The 7,702-nt window shown below is 38.9% G+C and overlaps 1 long non-coding RNA gene across 1 annotated transcript; it reads left to right on the top strand.

Moving 5' to 3' along the window:
• The first annotated feature begins 274 nt into the window (after nt 1–274).
• Nucleotides 275–7,322, top strand: LOC311429993. Its single transcript, XR_014688493.1, has 3 exons — nt 275–415; nt 5,733–5,904; nt 7,193–7,322. It is a non-coding gene; the product is annotated as an uncharacterized lncRNA (long non-coding RNA).
• The last annotated feature ends 380 nt before the right edge of the window (nt 7,323–7,702 follow it).

Below are 7,702 nucleotides of genomic sequence, written 5' to 3'. Positions count from 1 at the left end.
TGAAAGACACTTGTGTAAATTGAAGAAAGAGGCTGCAGTTTAACTTCTTTTGTAGAAGAGGTATCAAGTGAACACTTTGCAAGATAGGATACTCTAAAGAGCTGCATTTCAGCTCTGTTCCTTTGATGATCCACTTACTGTGCTTCCTTCAAAGTTGGAAAGTGAAATGCTTTCTGACCATCACCTTCAGTAAGTATTATGGGAAAATAGATTAAACGTAGCTCTTGTAATAGCTGTTTTCAGACTTTTGTTTTGTTTTGTTTTCCTAAAGGTCCAGAAGGGGCAAACCTCTTTATTTACCACCTCCCCCAGGAGTTTGGAGACCAGGACATTCTGCAGATGTTCATGCCTTTTGGAAATGTTATCTCTGCTAAAGTCTTCATTGACAAACAGACCAATCTGAGCAAGTGCTTTGGTATGTCAAATTTAATAAATCAAATAGTAAAAACCACATGCACCACTCTGAAAAGGGGTCAGGAAAGAAAATTAACAGCAGTGTGAGAAATGTCATACTGGAATTTCATTCCCAAAATAATGGACTCTTAATCCTCAAATGAGAGGAAAGATGCACAGGCAAACTAGTTCTAACTAAAAATTGGCTGTGAAAAAACAATAATAATCTTCCAGTCTGACATCTCGCATGAATGTGTCAAGTACATGAAACTAATTACACCCTATGTGGGGGAATGTCATTTAGTATACTATTAAGCTGCCTTATTATGGATACCTAATTATTCTCTATTGTATAGCTGAGCCACTTAAAAATGCTCTATGTTTAACCCATTACTTCTACATTACAGGAATTTCTTTCTTCTGAATTAAGTACAAGATTGTGCAATTAGTGTTTGAATGGTGTGTACATGTAGTTCAGAACGTTTTACAGACAGTTGATGTCTAGATATGCAGCTAGAGCTGCGGCAGGCAAGCTCCAATACATTATGAAAGGTAGCATCTCCCCTTACCTTAGGGTGGGGATGAGGGGAGTGTCAATGTCAAGTTTTCCAGGGAATGCTTTAGGCTGTCAGAAAACTAGATGGCAGCAGAGGAGAAGATGATATGTTGATATAAAACAATTTCTAGGGTTGGTCAGATAGGCTGATGTCCTTTGAATGACATAGGTGCACCAGTTCAGTGCCTCAACAGAGAGGAAAACAGAAGGTGACTGAGTGGCAACCTGTTAGATCGTTGGTCTAATGATTGTGGTTTTAATGCAAGACATGAGAAGGGTCTTGGAGGACAGAATCTCTTAAAGAAAAGTTTTGTAAGGTTTGACCTAAAATACCGGGGCTTCCAGCGAAATGACAACTCTTTCCCAGAGTAAAGCTGTATGTATGACAAATTAGTAACCAGTCAAGACAATCCCTTTAGTTTCCAAAACTCCTTTGTACTGACAAATGTTGCTCTTTGCACAGCACCATCACTTAATTTTCAAGTGTCCCCATTAACCATAATACATGTTTCTTAGCTTGCATATCATTACTTTTTTTTTTTTTTTTTTTAATCTAGGTTTTGTTAAAATGTGTCTGTCTCAGTGTTTGTCTACATGAGGTCCATTCAGGAACAGCTACTGGGCTTTAACCCGTTTTAAAAGAGATGAATTTATCTAAACAGACAGTACCCAACCAAGAGCAGCATCTATCAGGCTACTCAGAACTACCTACTGCACAGGAATTCAAGCCATACCACAATCTGAGTCTATTGCACCTGACAAGCCCATAGTACACCTGGAAATTTAATTCACTTTGCAGATAGCGTGTGATATTCTTTCTGCATTTTTCTTTATTTTTTAGGTCCTGTTTAAGCTTTACAAAAAAATTGCTCATATTTAGACTAATACAGTACAGCATGTTTCTGCAATGTGTTAAAACAGTCCCTGAGGCTGTAGCAAATTTGAAAACTGGAATTGAAAAGGACTCCCTATTGATCTGGAGCCAGTTCAGTTAGTGTGTTGGGGTGACAAAATCACTGTTGAGGTCTCCAGGAACCTTGATGAAATGTCAAATCAAGCTGTGTTAATCGAAATGCAGCAATTGTGATCACTACTGAAAAAAATGTAGATTAGTTTGGGCAGGCAGCTCAATTCATCAACTCGCTTCCCACACTTGTTTTTTGTGGGTTTCCTTTTACTGTTCGATTACCTACCTACACATTTCTCTGGGTTTACGGGACACAAATACCTAGCTTAGAATGATGAACTGAGGTTATCTTGTTTGAGGGGAAACAGAAGGGTCAACACCCAATGGATGGAAGAGTCCTCTGTCTTTTTGGCATTAGTCAGGTTTCAGTAACATTGCAATTTCTCATTCTTCCTCCCCAGGTATTCTGCCAGCAGTTGAGAGAGTTCTGCTTTAAAAACAAAAAGTACTGCAGTGGCAGAGGAAGTTGAGATTTTCTGATTCAGTAGGTGTGAACAGCACCTGTGTGATTCTGTTAATCACAGGCAAAGCCAAGATTAATCCTGCTAGTTTAACATCCCTGCATGCATCACCTCAGCTTTTATTGGCAAGAATCATCTATTTGTTGTTTCAGCCCCAAACTTGTGTTTCAAAAAACTTTCTTTTTTTTTTCTCTGTATTCCCACCAAAAGCTGAGACAGTAGTACATCTGAATTACCCATTTCTCACTGGTACCGCTAATGCTCATTGCTCATGGTGCAATCTGGGTTTGTTTCTCTTTTTTTGTTGGATTGGGTTGGTTTGGGCTTTTTTGGAAGTCAAATTGCGGATGAAAAGAGATTGAACACTAGAAAGGTGAAAAGAGTGTCCAACACTGTCCGCTGGCTGAATTTGGATGGGAAGATTTGTTCCAATCTCAGAGTAGTGATACACAGTGATGAGCTTTTATGTAACACTGCTTCTCAAAATGAAAAATTACTTTTATTTGCAGAAAATGAGCTTTGGTGTTATTTGCTTTCTTGTCCATCTCAGTTGAATGCTCAAGAGATTAAATGGTAATGAGGATGACAGGACAGTCCATCTACCCCTGGAAATACTTTTTCATGAGCTCTCATGAGCTCTAGTTGATTCCACAGACAAAGGGTTTCACTCTTTAAGCTTCTCTCTTGCCTTTCATAAAACTTACAATAACAGAAATGAGAGAGTAAAGTAAGGCAGGGGAGGGGGGACCCAGTGACATCCCAGCGTAAATGCAGTCTGCCTCATAACAAATTTGCTACTCAAATGATGAAAAATATTTATCCTGGTTACAGAGGTACCAAGAGATTTAAAACAAAAATCAGAATCATCATGACAGGGGCTTTGCAAATTGATAAGAAACATCATCCCATCCCCACGTAACCTGCAGTTTAAATTTCAGACCAAAAAAAATGATGAATGGATGCAATCAGAAACAAATAAAGGGAGAGAATGTCATATTCCTTCACAAGCTTTGTAAGTGAAGGTTCTTGATAAGGGATAAGATGAAAGTGCAACAGGCTAATGTAGATAGAGCATTCTGTGCATAGAGACAAATTGTGAAGCAGGATAACAATTGAATGATAAAGGCTGATTCCACTGATGCAGCACAGAGGATGTATGTTTGAATTTGTGGCTGAGTCAAGGAAACTATTAAAGAGACATAGAATGAAGTGACTTATTACATCCCCTGAAAGGTAAGCATAGCCTAAGCTAATTGTTCTTCTGTCAGCACGGGAGAGTCTGAGTTGGTGACAAGAGAGGTGGGTGGAAAAGCTACCTCAGGGCGCGCTTGCTTCTCTTCATTCACCATTCACAGATGCCACCTGATGACTAGTTTAGATCAGTTGCTTAACTTTCAGGTCACCATGACTAGCTAAGATAAAAAGGAACTAAGATGATGAGAGGTTCATAGCAGAAAACTATTCAGAATGCACTCAAGAGAACAACGTGAAGGTCAGGAAGGCCGTAGAGGAAACTGCTGAATTGTCGAGGTAGGTAGGAGTAGCTTATGGAGGTTATGGAGTATCTGCCCGGAAGGTGCTACAGCTGCCTTCTAACTCATGGTAGGTTGCTTTTTCTTTCTGTCCCTGAGGAAATCTTACAGCTCAAGGCTGAGATCTGTGAGCTGATGGAAGTAGACAGAGGAGTGCAGTGCTAAGGCAGTGATTGGAGTCGTGTGAACAGATAAGATCTCCTACAGGAAGACAGGGGAAGGAAAGGAAGAGGGTGATGAAGTTCCTCAGGATATGGTAATAATATTCAGAGGAAATGATCAAGTGAAGAAAGTGAGGAAGTGACAAGTTACTAAAATCAAGGAAGATATGGAGGAATATTTATTATCCCTTAAGGAGGTAATGAATAATCAACCACAGAAGAGCATGAATCAAGCATATTGGCTTTGGCCGGGAGAAGGTCTACAGAGATTTAAGTGAGAGGCTTTTTGAGTGGAAAGGAGCAGAAGTGAGCCTGAATTGTCAGAGAAGAGTCTTAAGTAAATAGTTTGGTGAAGTCGATTTAAGGTGAACCGTAGGGAAGGTCTGTGAAGGAGGGAGGGCAGACAGGGACCAAATGACTTGTTAAGAGGCTTTTTTCTTTACAATGGGCAAAGTGTATCATTCTGACACTGAAGAAGGAAGAGGGCAACAGTGCGAGGTAAGCAAGAGCCATAAAAGAGCAGGTTAAAATGACAGCAAAAAGAGGTTGTGAATCAGAAAAGGATGCAGGCACTAAGCACAAATGAAGAAAGCTGGTGGAAGACAGGAGCTGAGCAGCTTCCGTGTTAGTACTGAAAACAAAGTGTGGGGGAGCCATGCTTTAACAGGGTGAAGGGATATGTGTTAAGTCAAATTCAAGTGGAAAGGAGAGGGAGCATTTCAAAGCCGATGCATAATAGCAGGCTGGAATGCAGTGGTAATTAGCCAGAGCAGAGGCAGAGCAGCAGTTAGGCGAGCTTTGCAATTACAAGTGGGAGGCCCAGATATGAAAATGAATTTTGAGCTTCCAGAATCAGGGAGATTTGAGTCCATTATGAACAGAGCTTTTTTTGTCTCAGGGGGAAAAGAAAGCTGAGCCAGGCCAGCCATTCTGAATTACCCGAGCAAGCATTATCCCCCTAGTTAGTGCTCGCAGCTGAGGAGCAGAAGATCTGGAGTTCTCATCAAGCCCTGCCATTGTCTTTATGATGTTGCTTAATTTCGATCCTTGCATACCCCTTTTGGGACCAAGAGGCTGAATTAATTAACATTTAATGTACCTTGAGATCTTGAACTGGAAGGAGCTGTAAAAATACAAAATATTAATATTGCAACTGTCCCAGTCTGGGCCCAAGGAGATGACTGAATAATACCACCCAGGCCAGTGTACGTGAACTCACATTCAGATGCTCAAATTCATACAGGCATCCAAGTTTGGGTTTTGTTTCTGTAACCAGGTCTTCTGTTTCATCTTCACATGTACAGACTGGCCTCATAGTACTTCCTAATAGGCTGGGAGATGTGTAGATATTACAGTGAAAAGTGTTACAGTAATAAATATCTACAGTCTCTAAGGTAGGTAGATAAAAAACAGATTGGGAAACTGCATTGCACCAAAACTGGCCAACTGCATCCCAGCTAGGAAAGAAATATTATGAAGGTAAAAGGGAAGGCGAAGGGAAAGGGCGAGGAAATGGGCTATGGAGTGTGATCAAAGAAATAATTGAAAGAGAGGTAAATGTGTCAAATAAATAGTAATAATAAAATCCTAACAAAAAGCCTTCTGGAATTTGTTCTAACCTACAGTTCGCTTTCTCTCCCGCCTCCGTTCTGTGTCTCGTAGGTTTTGTTAGCTATGACAATCCAGTCTCTGCACAAGCTGCTATCCAGGCTATGAACGGCTTTCAGATTGGCATGAAACGCTTGAAGGTTCAGCTGAAACGCTCCAAAAATGACAGCAAACCTTACTGATCTTAACCCCAGATGCTTACTGCTCTTATTTTAGCTTTCTTAGGGTAAGTCCCATGAGCAAACCTGTCCTCTGCAGGGGGGTTAAGAGAGAACATATAGCCAACCTTCACCAAGAGACAGTTATTTTTACAGTTACCACTTCCATTTCCCCACTTGTCCTTACTACACTTGGCTCCCATTTCCTTGCCAAGTAATTACTGAGTTGTGTTACTGTATTTTGTTTTGCAGCATAATTTATCTCCTTTTTAACAAATAAACGTCTTGAAATTCAAAGCAACACACACACACACACAAAAAAAAATGTGCAATTTAACTCTGTGAACCCTGGTGCCATTAGCACACAATAAAAGTTGTTTTCTATGGTTGGATCCTATTTTACCAGGGTGGCACCAGCAGTTTATAGGTTAAAGAAAATGGCCTCATGCCAGTTGAAGCACTTATTTTGCAACAAGAAAATTGAAACAAGTCTTTCCACTACATCAACTTGTTTTTTGAGAAGATTTGATTTTTTTTTCAGTTCAAAACAATGTGTTGTTATATATTAGTCTGATTTTACACTGGTCGTCTTTATATTTCACTTTTTTTTAAGTTCTTGTTTTTTTGGAAAGGATTAATGTAAAAAAGATTTAGAGATCTGTTTCTAAAGCTACAGGGTTTAAAATAAAAAAAAAATAAAATAAAATGAGTGACAATACTTGATGTTTCTTGAGAGATAAATTTAATAATAATAAAAAAGAAAGCCACAGGCCTGTAAATTTTATTTGTAAAAAGCATTTCTATTTTTATACAAAATTTTTACTGCCTCAGAAATAATGGAAGTTATTTATTGCCTATTGTTAACTTATTGGATACCTAAAGAGCAGCTCTCTATGCTAGCTAGATCCTTTGAAGTAGTCTCTAGAGTAATTGTGCCAAGAATGGGCGCTTTTTCACTGTTGAACCCTACACCCTTTACAGTTCATGCTTTTATCCTCTTGTTTGTATTTGTCTGGTTATTTTGTTCGTAGTTTCCATTACCTAGTTTAAAGTTCAGTTGTCTGACCTTTTTTCCCTCCCCATACCTTTATGTTACATTTGTAGAAACTGGTTCTTTCCTCTCTTTTCTCCCCAAAGACGAATCCATTCTCTCTGACTCTTTTCAGATGGATTCTTTTGGGGTTCCATTGTGCTGTTGTTGACAAGTATTGTAAGTTAATGCAAATTATGTGAACAGCTCATAGACTCTACTGACAAAAGATTTGCATTAGTTTTCTCCTGCACCCATAAAAGTGATTTTGTTTGTGCTGCATAGATTCTATGTAACTTTTTTCCTCTTCCTTGTTTTTTCCCTAGACATCTCCATGCCCGTTAGCCCATCGTTTGCCTAGCATGTCCCTGTGGCGTCTCAAAAAAAAAAAAAAGTTTCATCGTCCCGTCATTGTTTCTGATGTCTTTCTGACCTCACATCATATTTGGTTCTCCTACTGACCTTTGATCTAGTTTGACCTTTGAAATTTGCATGTGACCTCATCTAGCTATGAATTCTGGGAAGTCAATGTGAAAAAACATTGCTGCATTCATGCAAGACTGAAATTTATTATTAGATAAATTAATGATAGGATTTAAAAACAACCTGTGGCAAAATGTTTTTTCTTTCTTTCCTTTTTTGTTTTTCTTTTTTCCTTTGTTCTTTTTTTTTTTTTCATTTCGTAAAAAAAAAAATAAAAAAAAAAACCAGACTTGAAAGTATTATACAGGGATTGGCATTCTGCCTGGTCACTGGTGACAATAGCAATATGTGTCCAGAGGCACAGAATGTTGGTTTCTAACAGACTACTTCCAAAACAGTTTGAGAAATAAAAC

Source organism: Aythya ferina, assembly GCF_964211825.1.
Source record: "Aythya ferina genome assembly, chromosome: 1".
Lineage (NCBI taxonomy): Eukaryota > Metazoa > Chordata > Aves > Anseriformes > Anatidae > Aythya > Aythya ferina.
Note: the sequence above shows the minus strand (reverse complement) of the source record. Positions and strands in the feature narration are given on the sequence as shown.